Below are 20,162 nucleotides of genomic sequence, written 5' to 3'. Positions count from 1 at the left end.
GATGGGCTTTTTCTCTCCTTTTTGTTTGTGAAATCATGAATACATTGAATCTCATATTTTTATTCTCCTCTCAGCTTGCAATATGTTGTTCTTCTCACCTGTTTTTGAAATCACGGCAATTTTTTTACCAAATCTGTAGATTTCCCGTTGTGGCCTATGTACATTTCTAGCATGTGAAGAGAGACAAGCAAAAGGGCATTAGTTGTGACAAATCCAGCAAAAAGATGCCTGGGACACAAATCAGAACTCCTCATTTGGTCAGGTTTCCCACTACTTCCCCACGAGCTGACATGATTCTTGAGTGAAGCATGCAAGCTGCAAGAATAGGGTGCACATTTGCATCCTGTTATTGTTCTCAGCGTTATTCTGGCAACAATTTTCTTTTTCTGGATGGGCACACAAAAAAGCAATAAATATTATTGCTGATTACATTTTAGAAACTACAGGCATCGTTAGAACGTAGGCTTATTTATTGAGGATAAAACAAGTATATAGGGAAACGAATTATTGCCCAGATTATTTAAAGCCTGATATTAAATCAAGACACGATGTAAGATACAATACTAGCATGAAACAAAGATGGTTGTGCTAACAGTCTGCTGTTATTTAAGCCAGCTAGTGAACAAATTGATAGCTTCAAATCACCTAACATTTTGTGCATGTTGTGGTATATTTCTGTTCTGCTGTAACGCAGATAAGTAAATACAAAACTGGTTTCTACCAAGCTATTTTCTGGAGGTGCAGTGTTATACCCAGAGCAAATTAGTCCATCTGTAAATACTGTGTTTCAATGCTTGGAGCTTAAATGCCAGTATCCCAGCCTTCCATGCTGCAGATAAGCAGCCATGGTTACATGTGCCTTCCTACCCAAGGCATAGCAGATGAGGAAGCACTACAGTTCCCCTGGCTCTTCCTTGCAGATTTCACACTCTTCCCCCTACAAATGTGAGCCTCCATTCCCCTTCGCTTGTGGAAAGCTCTCAGCCAGAATGCCAGGCAGGGGATGCTGCCGCTTTCCCAGCACCCAGCCTTTGTCTGGGAGCAGAGGGCCCTTATGGCAGCACTCCCTTTCCTCTCCCAGCCAGGGAAACCACAGGGCCCCCCGTCCTGACCCAGCCAAGGAGGCTGAGATTCCCACAAGCAGGGGAGACGGAGCATGCCGGGATTTTCCCGTTTGTTTTTGAAAGGCAGGTGCTGGCTGTCCGGGTGTCTGAGTGTGTGTCCCATGGGAAGCGTGAACCAGTGCTGGGGCTCTGCGGCTTGGGCTTGTGCTTGTGAGCGTAGTTTGTCAGCGGCAAGCTATTCTTGTTGGATTTCCAAGTAAACATCAGACAGATCCTTACCCCTTTGAGCTGTCACAGTCTGCCAAGAAAACTGTCTGAACTTTGAAATTTCTCCTTTTATTTTCCGCCTTCCTGACCCTGCCTCTGCCGCCGACAGCAGGTCCCTCTTGTCAGGGGAATGTCCTCCAGGCACAACACAGGGAAATGGAGGAGGGGAAATTTCACCTCCAGAAATCCTGTTTGGCGAGACAGGGATGTCTGGGCCTGCGAGAGGGCCGGAGCAGGCAGCTCGGAGCAGCCAGGGCTCATGGATGAGCCTCTCCCGGAGCCGGCACAAGCTCCTCTCTCCGGGGAGCGGGGGCAGGGCGGCCGCGTGTGCCCGGTAACAGCGACTCGGGTGACGGGCGACAGCTCACTAAGCTGTCACGGTGCCATGGTAACAGCGTGCACGGCATCCGCGTCCTAAGCAAACACACAGCCTTTGATCAGGTTTGCTCTGATTACACCAGCGGAGTTCAGCTGAGCCGGGGCTCCTCAGAGCTGGGGATTTTGCCGCTTGAAGAATAAGCCCTGTCTCTGTCTCTGCCTCTGCAGGGACGCTTTTATCAGGTGTCGTGTTGCCGTGTCCAGTCCCTATCCAGGGCTAACGGGGAGGGTTAGCTTCGCCATTCTCTGAAGCTGCCGTGCAGGCAGCAGCCTTGGCTTTAGGTTGCCTTCACTCCCACGGCTCCTTAGTGAGGTTCTGGGAGGCCCTACTCAGCACCTGAATACACAGTCATGGGAAGGAGCAAGATTTGAAGGACTTCTGTTGCATGATCCATACCTTCCTTGGTCTTACATGGAGCCTATGACTGAGATAATAAAAGTCTAAAAATGCTAAAGTATCTTGTCCTTTTGCTTGTTTTCCCCGTTAGGATATGACATAAATTTCATAAAGCTAACAGTCTGAATTCTGGAATAGAGAGCATTAGCCATACTCCAGAACAGAACACCTTTTTGATTTGAAAATGTGCAGCTCTGGAAATGGTGTTTGAAGACAGTTTTGTATCATACTTGAGGTGCTGCATGCCAAGTATTTATTAATTACAAAATGTAGTTGTTCAGTTTGGGTCCTTGGAAGTGGTGAGGACTTCTGGCCCTTAGAGATTTCTTTGGTGAACGAATGATCCAGCTCTGCTGAATCAATGGGATTTCTTCCATTGACTTTATACATTTTGGCTAATGTCCAATCTGACCTCCCTCCGCTTCTGTGTGTTTGAACAGTTAGATCATATTTGGCAGCTAGTAATGTATTTTTGAATCTTTTATACCAAAATGAATCTCACTGTTCAGCGGGTTATCAAAACACAAGTTTGCCTTACTGCAAAGAGAGCATTGCTGTTTGCTTTTCAAAGCCCAGTCTCGTATTTCTGCTCATGTTGGGGAACAACACTGTTAATGACACAAGGAAACAGAGGCATGGTTCATATACATCCTGACAGTGAGCAGGTCTGTAAATACAGATGTTTTAGGAAAGAATCCTTGTGATGGATCCATTTGACATAGGCTTACCAAATGTTGCAGGGGGTTGCATCTTTTATATGCCATGCAGGTCAAATCCTTAATAAAAGTCTCCTTTTTCTTGTAATTCATAAAACTTACAAGTTCTTCCCTAAACAAACACTTTCCTCTCTTCCTGCAACCCGCTTCGTCCAGATGTGTGAGGTCTCTGTGCCACAGGACTCTTCTATGCATGGAGGAATTCCTTCAGGTTCCAGCTTAGACTTCAGTTCTGATGATGCCCATCTCCTATCCTTGTCCTTTTCCTTAGAAGATGGCTAATAGAGGAAGTCAGTCTGCAGTGGAAGATCTGTGAACAGTTGTTAGAGCTGCAGTTGCCAACCTCAGTGGTGTTTTTCAGAGCAGAACCCAGACAGCCTAAAGGGTGTGCTGAGCTGAACACATCCTGGTTGCCTGTCATAACATACAGTGTATACCATGCTGACAGTCATTTGTTTTTAGCATAGGTAATCACTGATATGTTCTTTTAAGTGAGATTCATAGATGCTGATTACATTTACTGCATAAATTACTTCATTATTAAAATCAGGTCATTTGAGCCCCAAAACCATTAACATGCAAACTATTACCATAATTTCATAAGCTAATAAATCAAGCACAGGAAAAGAATTAAGTGGTTCCTAGTGGTAAGTGTTTCTTCAGAGATTAAGAAACACAATTTTCTTATGCATATATTAACATTTTAAAAGTGAATTCATGCAAAAGCAATTTTTCTGCATATATAAAACTTATGTTTAATAGTCTCTATACTCAGCCTCCAGAGCTGCTTCAAAATTAATGTTTTTTTCTCAAATCACTGTACAGGAATTTGATGTCGAACCAGTCAGCCCATTTCTGTATACCCTACCTGTAAAACTCTTTATGCCTTTATTGAACAGTCAAAGTTAAGAAATAAAACAAGCCAAGACACTATTTAAAAGAAAAATAGCTTGGGTTCATCTTACACAATGAACTGTTCATCAAGGTAAATTTTGTATTCTTAATATTAAGCAGTACCAATGAAATTGTAATTTTCTCCATAATTGCAATCGAGAACTGTGGTTGTCATCTTATTAAAATGGTGCATTAAAATTGATTTAACTCTCATTTCTTACACAGTATAATGTAATATTGGCCAGAATAATGCATAGATAGACTCTTCTATTCACATTACTGACTAGTTTTAAAATAATACAGTAACACAACTGTTGCAGGAAAACAAAGAAAATTCCAATGTAAATGAAACTGTAATAAGCAACAGATGACAATGCCTAAGTATTTTACTATATTGCAAGATGTCCATGATTTATTTATGTTTAGCTGGTTTTGTTTTCCAGCTCCTAACCTACTGTTTTGGTTTGTTTAGTTTATTTCTTTTTTGGTATGAGGCACCCAATGTATTTTCTCCAAGGAATAAGGGAATGTGTTTTCAGAATGGTGCTCACCATACTGGTTATTTCGGGTCTCTTGGTTGCTGCAGCAATACCACAGCCCCCCACTTTTCTAGCCCACATGTGAAAAGACACTCAGAGAGCTTTTAGCAATGGTTTGTGCTTGCTGCTGTTTAATGACTGGCTTGACTAAGCCAACACCACACTGACAACTGCCTCTCTGAGGAGGGTTGGCTTGTGCTGTCCCTCTCTCTGCACCAGTTCACCCAGGGGCCAGATAAGGACCACGGCTGGTGGTAGGGAGAAGGTGACAGCAAGTGAGATGTGGGGACATTCCTTGTTGTGGCAGCTGGTTGCTGCCTCAGCTTTGCTGACATTTGAAGCCACAACCTCAGCCCCGGTAGAGCCGGAGCATTGCCCTGATCTCACTCACGGGCAGCTGAGCCAGTGGGACAGTCAGCGGTCAGCCTGTGCAGGACAGGAGGCAAAATAGGAGAGGTGGTAGGGTTGCTCTTGTTACAGAGTGATAGATGAATTAGACCTGTGGCTCAGAAGGCCAAGTATTAATTACTTAAGTAAGAAAACAGCAGAGCACTGTTGATGTGAAGCTTTCCATATCTGTTGTCCTCACCATTCTGGTTCTGTGTCCCTTCCTCGCCCTTTTGCCCATCAGAAAGTACACAGATGCTGTAAATCTCCCAAATTACTAGCATTCTTCTTACCTTCCCACTGCTGCAGGATTCAGTGCCTCATTCCTCAATTATGGTCTCTTCTACATTCTTCATTTCAAACCAGATATTGAACTACTTCTGCTCCTGGCAGGTCTTCAGCTTGTTTGGAGGCTGTGTGTGCTATTGTATATGCATAAATCATTTGAATCTGTTCAAGATTCTCCTGGGTTGTGTTTCAGGTATGTCTCCAGAGGAGTTTATCAAAACTCCATTCCAGGTCATAAACTCATTTTTCAGTGTTTGTGTAATTAACTGCACAGCAGACATGATGTATCTAGCACAGGGCAGGTGACAACACCCATGTGAAATGAGAATTTTCTAATCAAAATGTGAGTAATCGCAGTAAAATGGTTATGGAATATTTGGCAGTGTTGCTTTCCATATTGCTGAAGCTGAATATTAAAAAGGAGACTTGATATCTCGTCTGGACAAATTGGCATGATTTGGGCATTTTTACAACTCAGCAGTCCCCCTTGAAGATAAATGGAGGTGACTGCAAATGCAAAACCTGGCTTGATTGCTCTGTTCATATATAGTAGAATCCCACTGAAGTCAAAGGCAGATTACTCACCTGAATAAAATTTCTGGGTCAGGTTCCACATTTGCATGAATGAATATGTGTAAAAACAAGAATTTGAATTTCCAGGATTCTATAATAATTATACTCAGGTAACACTTCTATCTTCCCTTTTAAAATGCTAAAGAGTCTTTTTAATGGGGAACACTCAAGGTGAAGTACTTCACTTAGCCAGACAGTGTCCTAATTTTCAGTAGTGTGTGAAGGAGAAGGTTCCTCCAGGCAGTGTTTAGTGCACCTACCCAAACTTCTGCTCTCACTGCCTCTCAGAGGACTCCATTCCTCTCCACGTGCTGGAGGGGAAACCTCAGAAGACGTTTAGGTGGCAATAAAAGGCATTTCTGCCCAGGTTCATTGAATGTTCTCCCAAGAGAAAAACAGAGAAAATAGTTTGAACCACAGCACTTATGTTTCACTGTTGGGTTTTTTCCCCTGTTGTTCATACTGCCATCCTTTCTCTTTCACCTTATTTATCCTTTTTCTGTGTGAACTTTTTCCCTCCTGACAAAGTGGTGATTTCAGCTTCGATGTAATTTCTAGCATATACTGGTTTCTGGTGCACCTATTTATCAAGGCTTACTAAGCAATGGAAAAGGATATTTAAAAAAATCAGTGTTTGCATGACAACTTATTCATTAGCTTAAAAGCTTATTCATTCACCAGTTTGACCACTTCTGAACTACTACTAGCACATCATATTCACTTTCTGGTTCATGAAGGAAGAAAATGGAGACAAGTGGGCTATGTTCTCTGTGCGATCACAGTGCACATTGGTGGCAGGAGGCTGAACAAAAGTTCAAATCCATCTCTAATGGATTCCTTTAATACAAAAAACTGCTTTACATGTATCTGTGTGAGGGCTGCACTGTACACACAGAGGTCAGAGCCAGGAAGGCCAGGAAGAGTCAGGCTGAAGCATTTGGTTTCCTTGGACTGTTTTCTTCTTGTGTGTCTGCAGTGGCCGCTGTGCTACCATGTACCTGTGTAACCCATCCCAGGAAACACGGATGTTTCTCAAGCACCACTATCAGAAGGGAAGCAAACTGTCATCCTACTCCAGCTGCTTTATTTTACTCCAGCACAGAAAATGCTGGTGGGGAGGGATGCTGTGTAAGAAGCAGTGCTATACTGCTCCCGTAAGATGTTCAAAAGTAGGCTCATTCTTCACAACTAAAATTACAATTTGCCTCTTTTTAAGATTGTCATTCTCACAGTTATCCTCTGCATACATCATTTTAGTTAGAACTAAGTAACTTTGGATGGTTGAGGTGGAGACTGGATCATCCATGAGAGGCTCCTAGAGGAGAGGAGGCACAAAGTCCCTTGGGACCTCAATGAAAATCTCTGTGGCCATTTCAGTAAGTTGCTTTGTTACCAAACCTCCTCATTATTAAGCTAGTTACCCAGCTCAACCATCACTCCATTTCTGAATTGGCAAATATTTCTTTTAGAGCAAAACAGATGTATAGTACCTGCCACTTAAAAGAAATAAATCCACAAATAGCAAAATACAGGAAAGTGTTTGCTGAGCACCAAAGCTTTTGTGTCAGAAAAGAGTTCAAGAAAACTAGGATATACATAGTACTCCTGCTTTCTTGCAGGTTTTCTGATGCAAATTTGAATTACGATATTGAAGGTGACTGTGGAGTTTGTGTAAGTGCCTGCTGAAGTTCTCTGATGTGGTATAAATGGCCTTGGATGATCAAAATCTGATCCTCATGCATTATATTGACTCCATTTCTGGTTTTGGGAGTATATGAGCTGCATGAACCATTCAGGAATAAGAACCAGTTCACTCAAATGGTTCTCTCTTAGTTACACATCAGAAGTCATGTAGTTTCTCCATTTTCATACATAACCTTAAATGGGTCAATAAACTTTATATTTTTATGAGTGTACTTGATTTTTTTGTGGGGAGAGGCCTTAAATATCAAGATACCTGAAAAATTATTAGACTAAGAACACAGTGGTTTTGTAAGGTTAATTTTATTTAAATACAATTCAGATGCTTACTTGACACCTTAAGAATTTCTGTAGAATTTTATGCAAAGCAATGGGATTGAATATTCTTAAAATATCATAATAATCTGCTTGTGCTTTCTTTACTGTTCTGTGAGCCACTCACTGGAAGTGGTGAAAAACCTTTTCTGAATTTATTGCAGATGACCTCTGGTTCCAGGTTCTTCCTCAAGAAAAATTGTAAGTTCTTAATCAAACTGAAAGATTTTAAGGTAAACTGAGAGGACAAAGAAAACTGCTCCACCAAGGCCAGAAAGTGAACCCACAGGAGTTATCAGAATGGTTGTAATATATCCCCCATTGAAAACTGGAGGTGTGGACTATTCTTAATTTTTATGTGATGCATGTTAGCTCACCTTTGTTTACCAATCCATCATGGACACTGTAGAGGACGATTACACATAATAATACATGTTTAGAATATAACTGATGCTTGCAATTGGCTCAGTTAGTAGCATGTCCCCTTGTTTCAGCTGGTTCTCTGAGCATTGGGGACCCATTTTTAAACCAGAACACTTCTGCTCACTTTCCCAATACCTTTGGAAAGTTCCAAGAGTGTCATTCAGAGTGCAAAGACAGTCAGCTCTTGACGCTGTGGCTTCGCTGAGTGCTGGCTGACCACGGTCACTGAAGAGTTTCGGTGTGGTAAGGCATCAGGAATCCAACCCAGCAGCAGACACCTTGTGGTTTTTTGGTGGGCAACCATGCAGAAATGTCACTCAGTGGTGCAAGGATAAAGTGAGGACAGCTCTACCAGCAGGGAGCAGGGAGCTGGCTTGTCACCTGAAGGGGAAACATGGAACTGCAACCTATACAGGTAGCTACTGTGTGGTTTCCCACACCCAGAGGAGATATGTACTGCTGGTGATATGAACTTCATGCTGTCCATTGAGAGCCCTGTTTATCAGCATGGGGTATTAGCTTTAAAAGATCTGATGCCTAAATGAAGATATAAGATGTCTGTGCATTATCGTAACAGAAAAAGTCTTATCTTGCACTACAGGTAAATATTACTGCCACAGTGGACTGCATTTTTAGGAAATCTGAAGAGTGGATAGAGTGACAAGCTTATTACAACTGGCACGTGTATGTAGTTTTACACTTTTGATTACACAGATTCTGCTGAAGCGAACCAACATCAGCTAAGTTTGTTTGCTGGTATGACATATCCTTTCCTTCTCTTCAAGTCTTGTGTATGTAGAACTGCAGCACTGAGTATAGGACCTTTACTTCCTGGCAATGCTAAATAAAGTCAGCCAAGAAAGTTAAGGTAAAACAAGTGAATTTGGGATGTGAATCCAACTTCTGTAAATTAAAATGCACTAAAAGGCTTCTGTGTGGTTTAGTTCCTCCTGGTGTAGTGCAGGTGTAGGCTGTAGAGCTGCTCAAGGCCTGAGCTCACTTCTTGTGATTGTTTGCTGTTAAAATTAATGAACTTTAGAAAAACCCTAGGAGTGAGATAAAAAAAGTTGAAATGTTCTAATTGAACACTGAAAGGAAGAGAAGAATGTCTTACCAAATTACTTACCTAGGTATATTTAGTTGGAAAGGATACAACGTTGCTGAAATAATGTCTCCTTCTCCAGTTCATAAAACTCCTAACAACAATGGCACTTGCCTAAAAGGTATCTTGGAAGCTGAATTCAGTGTGAAAACCATGGATAAATCAGGGCAGATATTCCTGAAGTGATTCCGAAGTAAACGTATATATTTACATATTTTATTAATGTTTTACTAATATTTATTAATATGTTATCCTTGAGAAGAGATGGCTTAGGTGGGATCTTATCCATGTCTATAAATACAGGAGGGTGCAAAGAAGACACAACTGGTCCCTTCTCACTGGTATCCAGGGAAGGGTAAGAGGCAGTGGGCACAAATTGAAACAAAGGGAATTCCATTAAACAGAAGAAGAAACTTTTGTCCCATGGGGGTAATCAAACACTGAGTCAAATAGGAAGTGGAGTCTGTGTCTTTGGAGAGAGTTCAGTATGCAACTGAATATGGCCCTGAGCAACCTGCTACCTTTTGGACCCTGCTTTGAGAGGGGTTGGACCTGAAGATCTCCAGAGGTCCCTTCCCACCTTAGCCTTCTGTGTCTCTGTGTAGGCATGATGCTGTTAGCAATCTTCTAGGGAAGAGATATGAACAAAATTTTAGTGTCTAGAATTTCCTCTGCCATCATCTTATTTAGAGAACTCAATGCCTTAATATGGGGTTTTAATTATTGAGTTATTCTTTCTGTGATGCAGCAAAAAAGGTGATTCAAATGTAATGTTTTGAATATTAAAATGAGAAATTAAAATGTTATGCCACCATTTTTTTTGTAGAATTCATGTTCAGTTGTCAATGACCTGGTCATTGGTGTTATCTTTTCTCTGCAAGAAGTATGACCTTCAGATGTTCACTGATTTTTCATTTTGGATGATTTATGACATATTCCTTTTGACAATATGTACACTCATCTTGCTAGTTCCAGGATAGTGTAACATGATAGAAATGGAGTGGAACCATAAATGACTTAGGAAATTTCAGTAGTTTTTGCATTTTTCCCAAACTGGCTTGTTTGACATCTCTATTCCAATATTTCGACTTTGCTCTCTTGCTAAACAACCCAGATGTTCAGACACCAGTTAAAGAGAAGCTGTATCCACTTAATGGAAGCGTGCAAAGATCCATAACACTGGAAAGAAGTGGAACTTCCCCTAATTTAGTCTACTGTCTATATTTATCACTGTTCATTTGCTATGTGCCTTCCCTCCCACCCCAGCTGCCACCTCACAGATGGCATTCCCAGCAAAAGAAACAGTTCGGATTCAGTACACTGTCATCTGGAAATGTCAGCAGATGACAGGGAGAGGGGAGGAAGAGGAGGGCTAGCTCTACATTTTTTCAGGACAAAACTTGACTTCAAATTCTACTCAGTCACCACAGAGTTCTGGGGATTACTGGGGTGATGTGGAGTGGGGGGCACAAAGGGAGCAAGAAAGAGTTTGATACAGTGCATATAGTGACCTTTGTTATGCTCTGAGGCTTGCTGGATAAAAATTTCCATACTGTGCAGTTATTTACTTCTGTCTCTATAACAGCTTTAATTTATTAAAGGACTTAAAAAAAAAAAAAAAGAGGGTTTTGTTTGCCCTAGAAACCAAGTGAAAACAATGAGGAGGAAGAAGGCATCTCTGCAAAGTTGACACTATTAAGCCCAGGCACAAAGTGGAACGTTTGCAGTGCCTATGAACAGATGTTTAATGACAAGCAAATAAAACAATAATTCTTAAGCAATGATTTATTTCTGGTTTAGTTTTTTAGTGCCTTTTACTCAGCCCTTTCATATTAGTCACTTCTATATGCTTTTAGTGTTGTATGCTGGCCCAAGTGTTACTGACAAAAACGTGATGGGCCTGGAGTTTGATACAAGGAAAAAGACAGGGCAAGTTTTTAGATTTAAGGATAATGTAGCCACAGGTGTCCAGTATTTGTCTTCTGAAATTCAACTTTCAGATGTCACTAACTATGCTAAATTCTCATTCTGAAGGCTGAAGTCTCAAAAACTTGTGTGCCTCAGAGTGAAAAGTTTCAGATACTGTATTATTTTGTTGAACAAGGCTAAGGGAAAAGGTTGCTGGGCTTGGCATCTTAAAAACATTCTTGCAGCTGTTGCTCTGGGGAGCTGTGGTACCTTCATGTGTTGCAACAAGGGCTCAATATTCAGTACATTTTAACAGCAGGAGGGGTTTTGGCTGCCTTGTGAAAATTCATTCAAAATAGCACTCAGAGTACAGGCTTCTGAGAAATACCCACTCATAAACACACAGAAGATGCTCCCCAGCTGCAGTGGGGTCACTGAGGCACCCAGCCTGAGAGCAGAGACAGATGTCCTTTTCAGTGACTCAAACTAGAGCACTCTAAGCAGGTATTGGCCCATCTGCTCCCGTATCTCAGATGTCGTGGCTGATTATCTGAACACTCAAGCTCTGTTACAGTGAAAATTCAGGGAAGCGGTGCCCTTCACTGACAATGACATCTTAACAGCCCCCAGCTGCTCATTCCCAGCCTATGCCCTCCTTTAGCTCTTGTAAAATTGTTTATGGGGCCAACAACCTGGATCCTGCCCTGCCACACTCCCCAAAACGATCTGATTATTTTTAGCCTGAACTGACTCTCACACCCGGTTCAGTGCAGGGATGACTGTGGTTAGATTTGCTAGAGGACAGCTAGCTGTTTGTGCCCTGCCATCAGGGAGATGGTCTTTTCCAGGCCCTGCATTTTCCTCTTGCTTTTTAAGTGCAGATGACATGAGGAGACCCAACTGTGTTTGTACACATTCTGCAGTCACAAGAGCAAGGGGAGCAGCTGAGGGCTGGCATCCCGCCCTGCCGAAGGCAGGCAGCTGCAGCTGGTAATCCCCTGGACTGCCACTGCAGGGCTTGATAAAGCTGCTCTGGCAGAGCACATCAGGCTCTTTGCTTGCTCTCCTACCACCCTAAAAGCTAACTAAGCCTTAATAAGGCTTAAGTATAAAGTCGAAGTCTCTGCTGGTGCCACGAGCACTTCATTATGCCCAAGAAATGTAGCAACATTTCTATTTTGCACCACCAGCACAATTCTTCATTGAGCAGGAGGAAAATTTTCTCAATGTGGTTGGGTAAAATCCCCGGAATTGGAACCAGAAAACACAGGACTATGTGACTAGATAATCAATCTGCTTTCTAATCATAACCCAAAGATCTCCCGTTGTCACTTGGACAGGTCACTTAGAAACACAGGTCTGTGTTTGTAACCAGAAAGTCGCTGCACTAGAAATAGATGGATTTTTTTGAAAGCAGTGTAAAGGTACTTCACAGTCTTTGTGCATTGTGAAGAGTTTCTATGTGGAAAGAAGTTTGTAGCACTGGTGCTAGTGCTGCTTTCTCCATGTAGTCCATGGATTCAGGAGGTCTGTGAGCTTTTTACGAAAGATCTGTGCAAATTTACCTATGAAGAGTCAGGGAGTTTTGATTTGCTACCTAAACCTGAGCCGTTTCACTAGGAAGAAGAAGAAAACGAGGAGTCTGCTGACAGCTATGACTGAAAGACACTGATTTGGTGAAGCATTCATTTGTGGTATAAATGACTGCATGCTAATTTCCCAGGCAGTCTAGCATGTGTGTCCATAATGGGTTTACTCATCTCCTGGGTTCTCAAGGTGGTTTCTCTGTGACCTGAATTCTTGGGATGCAAATAAAATTCTCAGTGAATTTAGGTAGTACATGACAAACCTTGTAAGCAGGAGCAATCTGTGGATTAGGTGAATATATGGAGTTTGAATAGGCATATAAATTTTTTTAAACATTGAATGATGATTTTAAAAACAAACAAATAAACAAAGATCCCAGGAAACCAAGCTCCAATTCTTTCTCCTGTCTAATTAAATTTTACGACCTCCCTTTTTAAACAGCATATGGGACACAGATTTCCTAGTCAGCTGGGGATCAGTTAGATACGTGTCTGCGTGTTATTCAAGTTCCAGCTGATTAAGCCGTTGCGTATACCAGAAGTTTCTTGTGATATTTGTACAGACTGTCACAGACAGCAAAGTTAGCTTGGAGCTTTTTGACAAAATGAGTTTCATCCAAAAATGCTTCTATTTTTCTTAGCCAAAACTTTGTCAGAAGTAGGTCAAATCAGATTTCAAGGCCATGAAAAATTAGTTTTTTATAAAGCAAGATTTTGACACATCAAATTAAAAATTTTGGTTTTCCCTAAAATGGCTTTTAGTTATAAGACATAAGTATAGTTGAAATGCTTTGAAAATCATCTAAATGAAGTATTTCTATTGACATTTAGGACATTAATAGTAGTAGTAGTAGTAGTTAATAAAATTTGTCAAGTTTTTGATTATTTTGTCACGGTTTAAGAAAGACAGCTTTCCGCAAGGTTGGAAAGAGTCCAAATCCCATCCTAGTTCAGCCCATTATATGGTAGAGATCTGAAACCAAAACTTAGTAGAAGAGAATGAAGGAGAACACATAAGTGTACTCAGGAAAAAAAAGGAATGAGGTATTCTTGTTCTACTTGCCCTTCACATCTGCTGCCTAGTCTTTAATCATTCATTAGCAGCTTTAGTTCTGGTACAATTCTTATCAGGTATCTATTCCTACAAGTGAAGCATAATAGTAATGAATAATGGGGATACATTATTTTAGCAACTGTTCCTGATTCTGTTTAATGACTGAATACAAAATGGCTTCTCTTCCTTCTAATGTGGCTATTTAATTTAGATGTACTATGGATAACTGCTTACAGAAGTCATTCCTTAAAACAACAGGAAACTTTTTCATGTTTACATATCTCATACAATAACGAAATACCTTTTGTATTTTTCTCAAGGTTATACAGAAAGCAACCTATTGTGTTCACTATGGATCATTAGGGAATTGCATTACAAAAGCAAAATTCTCTCTCAGTGTATGTCATGAAAGAAATTGCTGGCTAACTTCAGGTTATGATGTTTGCTAAATGACTGCAGTTTTATTTCAGTGGTTGAAAATGCAAAAAAAAAAAAATTCATTTTAGTTCAAAGCAAAGCGTTTCCTATGAATTATAAAGTTTAAATTACTTGACGCAGTTATTTGACCTAGAAATTGGAGTGAAAGAAAGTTTAGGTGGGACAACTAGAGGTGAGCAATTTAAGTCTCACTGTGAAGAATTGTAGAAGAAGCATGTACCATCAGGGATATTTTCTTGAGTGTATGGGAAAAAGGGAACAGGTTTCAGCTGAGGCTTGTACTGAAAACGATCCATGGAAATGAAAGCTGCAGGTCCCACAGCTTCCTGGCCTCACTTCGTCGCTGTACTGTGTAGATCCTAGAAAACCCCCTGTGAGAAAAGGGCTGCAGGAAAGGGGGACTGCAGACCCTGCACCATTGCTTCTCTTTTCTCTCTCCCTTTTGGTAGAGGTTGGTGCATGGAAAGCTCAGTTAATGGTCAATTGACAGTCTCATGTGCAATGAGCTCACTGAAAACTGCTTTGTCAGGCTGGATTTCCAATTTTGCTGTGTCAGCCAACATGGAATGTTCTGGGTGGGCTCTCAGCTGCTGTGCCTTGTTATAGATCTGCAGAAGTGGGTGAATCCCGAGTAATTCACACTGTGTAAGGATTTCTTTAACAGAACGAATATGAAAGAACATTTTGTATTTAAACATTTTTCATGACAGAGGACTGACATGACCAAGACCATTTTATTGGGTTACATAGCTATATTACCTCAGTTATTTTTTTTATAAAAAAAGGCAGATAATGTTAAGTTTCTATTGGTTTTGCACTTCTGTATATTAATATATTTTTCATTTTCAATGTATACTTATTTGTCCATTTGCAGAGGGGGGTTTTTGCTGGTTTTTTTTTAACTTGTGTTGACAAAGTTTTGACCTGAGAATTAAGTTTCTTTCAGTTTAAGGACACATTACAATTTTCTTGCCATTTCACCAGCTGGGAGGAAGGGAATATTTTTCTCTTTTGCAGGCATGAAGAATTATTTTCTGTCTCCTCATGTGTGGTATCATTTTTTACTCTGAGAGTTACAGAATATATGCAAGTTTAATTCTGCTTTACCTTTTCTTTACATTACTTGGTGATCCTGCTCTCTTAGCAAAATCTACTTAGTATTTTCAGTCTTAATTCTGTTTGGAATCCTTTATCTGACTCTTGTTATCTTGTTATACAGTTTAACTCAAGTGAATCCATGGAGGACTCTTCACAGACTGCAGAGGCTACTTCAAAAGCAGGATGTAAGAAGGGCTGTTCCGGCTCAGGCTGAACCATCTAGGTTCATCTAGCCAGGCTAGTCCATCTAGCCAGGTATTCTGGCTCCAAGAGTGATGAAAAGTGGTCAAAAATGGAGGATAATTATTAAAGATTATTATAAAACAACAATCATGTAGTGATAGCTACCTGCCTTGTGTTCTGAACTTCTAGCAATCTGACTTCCAAAGTCAGAGGTAGAGACTTTCTATTTAACAAGTACTGATGGATGAGTTTGTCCAGGAGATCTTTAACTCATGCCAGCCAAATTCTGTAAACCACAGCATTTTGTGGGGGTTCAAGAGGTTCAAGGTTACCACCATGCTGTATGAAGAAATGCTTTTGGTTTCATTTGTTTTCAAACGGCTAATGATTTGATGCCTCCTTGTTCACTGCCTCCCATGATACAAAAAAGTTCCATTCCCTATTTGACCTGTCTTTGCTACTCATGATTTTAGAGAGTTCACTTCTTTGACTTCTCTTTGCCAAACTAATCCTAGTTTTTGTTATCCTTTGAAATTGCTACAACTCAGTTTTCTATTTCTTCTATTTTCTCTTTCTTAGAAACAGTTATATAATTTTCAGTGAACTCTCCAATATATGCTGTATAATGGGCTTCCAACAAGGGAACGTCCTTGAGTTTATAGCAAACAGGGATGCAAAGAATTCCTGCAGCTCACTGGCATGACCTTCTCTCTCCTGTGTGCTCCTTTTATATCTTAGCAATCTACTACAACATTCTTCGACAGATGTCTTGCTTGCTACAGAAAAGTATTAGCTAGAAGTTTTTGATGGCTGTCAATGTCTTTTTGGGCATGTGATTTGTTTTATTAGGGCTTATTTTCACCTTAAACTTTGTGAGGGATGTAATCTTTGGTAAAAAACTACTTCTGTAACCACAGCAGCTTTTTCGAAAGTGCCTTCTCTGAGGCCTTGAACTGCTGGGAGGTATCTTCCTCTTGGGCTTGTCACTTTTGATACATCTTTTACAAGCTTCCACTTTCTTTTTCTTAACCTTGATTACTACTGTAGTAGATTTTCTGGGGGAGGTTTATTGCTCATGCATGCATAATAAGTCTAATTTCATTACAGTTATTGTTAACATAGTTCTTTCATACAGAAGGATTCACATGACAGGTCAGATGGCTTTCATGGTCTGCTTCACGTACTGTGGCTGTGGATTTTTTTCCCCAATTACTTTTCCTTTCATTTAAGATGATGCGACCATCTACCTTTTTCAAGTTGTTCTGACTGATGTTTAAAAATGGAACATGTGTCTTTTTCTCTCAACTCACTACCTTTATTTATTGGCATAATTGTATTATTTACAATACCTGTATTTATAAGGCAAGAGGAAGGTGTTGAAGTTCTTCCACACAAGGAGCAGCTGGCAAGTGTCAGTAACTCAACCTGCAGGGCTGAGCCTGGCATGTTTCCTGGCCATGTCCCGGGAGCTGTCCTGTTGTGCTGCTTGGGACAACGCTGCCCAGGGTGCTCAGCCACCCACTGCAGGGTTTGGAGCAGGGGCGTAGGAACACTGGCCTTCCAGAGAGGCCAGGGTTTACAGTTTCCCTCTGACCAAGGTCTCTGGGCCAAGTTCCACCCAGAACACCTTTGTGGAACTGCAGTACACATTAATAATAACATAGAGACATATGGGGAGCGGGCAGGCTGGTGCATGAGGCATGCTAACTGCAAAAAGCCAAATTTGAGGAAGTAATTTGAGAGAGTGCTACCAAAAAGTATTTGTCATTTTAAAGTGTGTTTCCCTGGTGCTTTTGCACTTGATTGATGGATTTACCTTACCTGAAATGTACTCTGAAAGGCTCTGGCAGTTCAGCAGGCAAGAAAACTTCAAATAAGTACTTGTAGCTGTATCTGAGGTGATGAAAGCTAACCTGAAGGAGAGGAAAAGGTATTGAATGATTATATGCTTCTGGAGGAAATTAAAAGTTGAAAAAATACTTTTTTTTTTTCAAAAATCACATACTGGAGATGCCAGGGGAGATGTACTTAAATGAAAACTTGCATCCCAAGTACAACTGCGCTATCATTAGCATGGTTATTGGGTTGGGCCTGATAACAAAATGCACCCTCTATTTTGTTATTAGCTTTTACATCAAGGCGTTACAACAGCAGTAGGTGAGCAGGACATAGGAACTATGCTCATTTTCTTTGGAATGTGCCCTACACTGTCAAATACAAGTAGAAGGCTATAAAGGAGCCAATAAGGTTCAGGGAGGGCTCAGTTCTGTTTCAGATTTTGCAAGGTTGCACTGTCCCCCTTTTCGAAACATACTGGGAGGGTCACAAGGACCATCAACCTGAGAGCATTTAAGACAGTAGTATAATTATAGTAATGCACAAATGAATGAAATTCTTGTTTTATGAGACTCTCTTGTCTTCCCTCATGCTTCATTTTAGTGAAAGAGGCTTTATGTCTAGACAGGCAAAGACTTGAGACCTACTTTTATCCCAATCAATTTGCTTGTGCTCATTGAGGGCTTTAAGAAATCTTTGAAACCTTCAAGGGATCTGTGTTTTTTTGAGCAACCTCAAGCATACTTTTTCAGGACAAGACCCAAGCAAATTTTTGCAGGATCATAATTTTTTTTCCTCTCCTTGTAAGTTTTTAGTACTGAGCTGTCTCGAAACATGTGCAGAAATAATCCTCTGCCAAGGTGTGGGATCCTGTAACCACTCTGGCTTCAGGTTACCTGTAAACTGAGAAAGACATTCTTAAATGTTCTTAAACTTGATGAGAGCACCCTTTATGTTCCAGCAGAAATTAAAACTTGTAGTCAAAGATGGATCTGGAGAGAGAGCATTCCCTATGCGCATGTTGATTCAGATATTCTTAGTGTGGGAAGTGTATCTGTCTAGGCCTAGAGCTTTAGGTGACCACATTTTGTCTCCTAGAAATGCCAGTGTTTCTGTCTGGCCATCCCTCCTCATCTGCTGGGGTCTGGATCTTAGTCACCAAGCTGGTCCTTGTCCAGTCTGCTTCGAGAGATGAGGTCCAAAGGCATGTGAGTGAGAGCCCAGTCTTTTGAGATGTTTTGTGCCTTTAGCTCCTAGTGACACTGGACTACAGTGCACCTTTATATCTCTTTCAGTGTCTTCTTTAGGACTTTGAAAGCAGTTCCTCAGCAGCAGAGTCCAGAGAGCCTGCAAGAGTCCATAGGCAGTGAGTGACCGAAGCTGTATGTGGTAGTCTGAAGCAGCTTTATTGCAACACTGCAGTGAAACCATCCAAACTGAGGTCTTTTTATAAAGTGCAGTATTGTTTGCCAGACTGACGTTAACATGCATGATTTAAATGATGGCACAAGCAAAACTTCGGCTCAAAATGGAGATATTAAAGATACCAAAACATTATCTTTCCTCTTGCCAATGAGAACAGCTGGCAGGATGGGTTTATTGAACAAAATTTTGGCCAGCAGACAAAGGTTATCGTTTTCACAGACTTTCCTTCTGAAATGCAGGATTAACAAAACATGCTATTTTTTTATTTCAAAATTGGAGGGTTTGTGTCTTTCATCTGGTCAAATTTAGCTTAAAAGTGAAAATAATATCAAAGTTACATGCACCATAGGGAGACTGTTAATGTGGTAACAAAGGGCATTTGGCCAGTTAAAATAATAAAAGACTATACAGCTTTCCCAGTGATGGCTGGAGCCCAATTAGTACTTTCCAAGTAGAGCCACAATATTCCTTTCCAAATTATGCGGTTTGGCATGATTCAGAGTGAGTAAACTTACTTTCCTACAAGGGGAAAAATATAATTAAGAGAAAAAACAAGGTCATGCAGTATTATGCTTCAAGTAAGCAATAATACACCATGGGGTGTACATTAGTCAATATTCATACATCTTGGACAGGCTGAGACAGAGACAAAGCAATGGCTCATCAAACAAGAAGATACATATATTATCTTAATAAATCTATGTGCAAAAGTGAAATGCAAATGGTAGTATTATTTCCTTACTAGATTATTTTAAGGGAATATATGTTCAATGTTCATGTGTATAGCACTCATAAATATTACTTTAAATATACCTTTTCTGTTAACATTTTTTACTTTTTAATAACAAGTGGATTTGCTGTTTTCATTTTCTCAGGGTGTCTGTTTTGCTGGGGGTTTTTTCTGCTATTGAAGGCAAAATGGTTTGAAAGTTTCTTTTTTTTTAAATGATTAAACTGATTAAGTTTGTTAGAAGGACTTTTAACCTGGATAGTCACACTGGAAGCCTCTAAGAGTCTATTCTTAATGTACAGTAATCCACCTTCTAGGACTCTGCAAGTGACACAAAGCCTGCAAAGACTCAACAAAGTTGAAGATAAAGTCTCAGAATTGGAAGAAAAAGAAAGAGCAGCTTCAAATTTGGAAGTGAACTTGCAGGGGATTTCTGAGGGTAATTTTGTGGGGGTTTTGGAGTTTGATAGTGTTTTTTAAATGAACAGACTGTTCAGCTGAGGCTTAGACAGAGAGGGGAACAGGCAAAAAGAAAGCTTGGTGACCCAGTGTATGTAATACTGTGGTAGCAAAATGGGAACAGCACTGTGAGACATCTGCTCAATCTTTGCTACTGACACTGCTCATGGGAAAGGCCTGAGATATGCCAGGAGGAAGATGAAAAAAGAAGAAAAAGTAAAACTTCAAAAAACATGGAACCACTCCCATCACCTGAAGCTTAGACCACACACCTGAAAGGGAGTAACCCACATCCAGCTCGGGCAGAGAGTGTGAACAGCCTTATCTCCCTTTCAACTCCACCATTTTGCACATCTCATATATAAAGTGCTTATAAGGGAGGAATTGATTATTTATTTCCT

General features: G+C 40.6%; 1 long non-coding RNA gene across 10 annotated transcripts in view; it reads right to left on the bottom strand.

Annotated features, from left to right (window-relative positions):
- Nucleotides 1–455: 455 nt before the first annotated feature.
- Nucleotides 456–20,162, bottom strand: part of LOC116446448 — a 35,078-nt gene continuing 15,371 nt past the window's right edge. For 5 of the 10 annotated variants that reach the window (XR_004241228.1, XR_004241230.1, XR_004241231.1 and 2 more), the window contains one exon: nt 2,683–19,091. This is a non-coding gene — a long non-coding RNA (uncharacterized LOC116446448). Of the gene's footprint in view, nt 19,092–20,162 lie in introns of all 10 variants that reach the window. The other 5 variants (XR_004241229.1, XR_004241232.1, XR_004241234.1 and 2 more) reach the window with 3 other exon arrangements.

Source organism: Corvus moneduloides, chromosome 1, assembly GCF_009650955.1.
Source record: "Corvus moneduloides isolate bCorMon1 chromosome 1, bCorMon1.pri, whole genome shotgun sequence".
NCBI classification, from domain to species: domain Eukaryota; kingdom Metazoa; phylum Chordata; class Aves; order Passeriformes; family Corvidae; genus Corvus; species Corvus moneduloides.
This window is presented reverse-complemented; position numbering and strand designations above follow the sequence as displayed.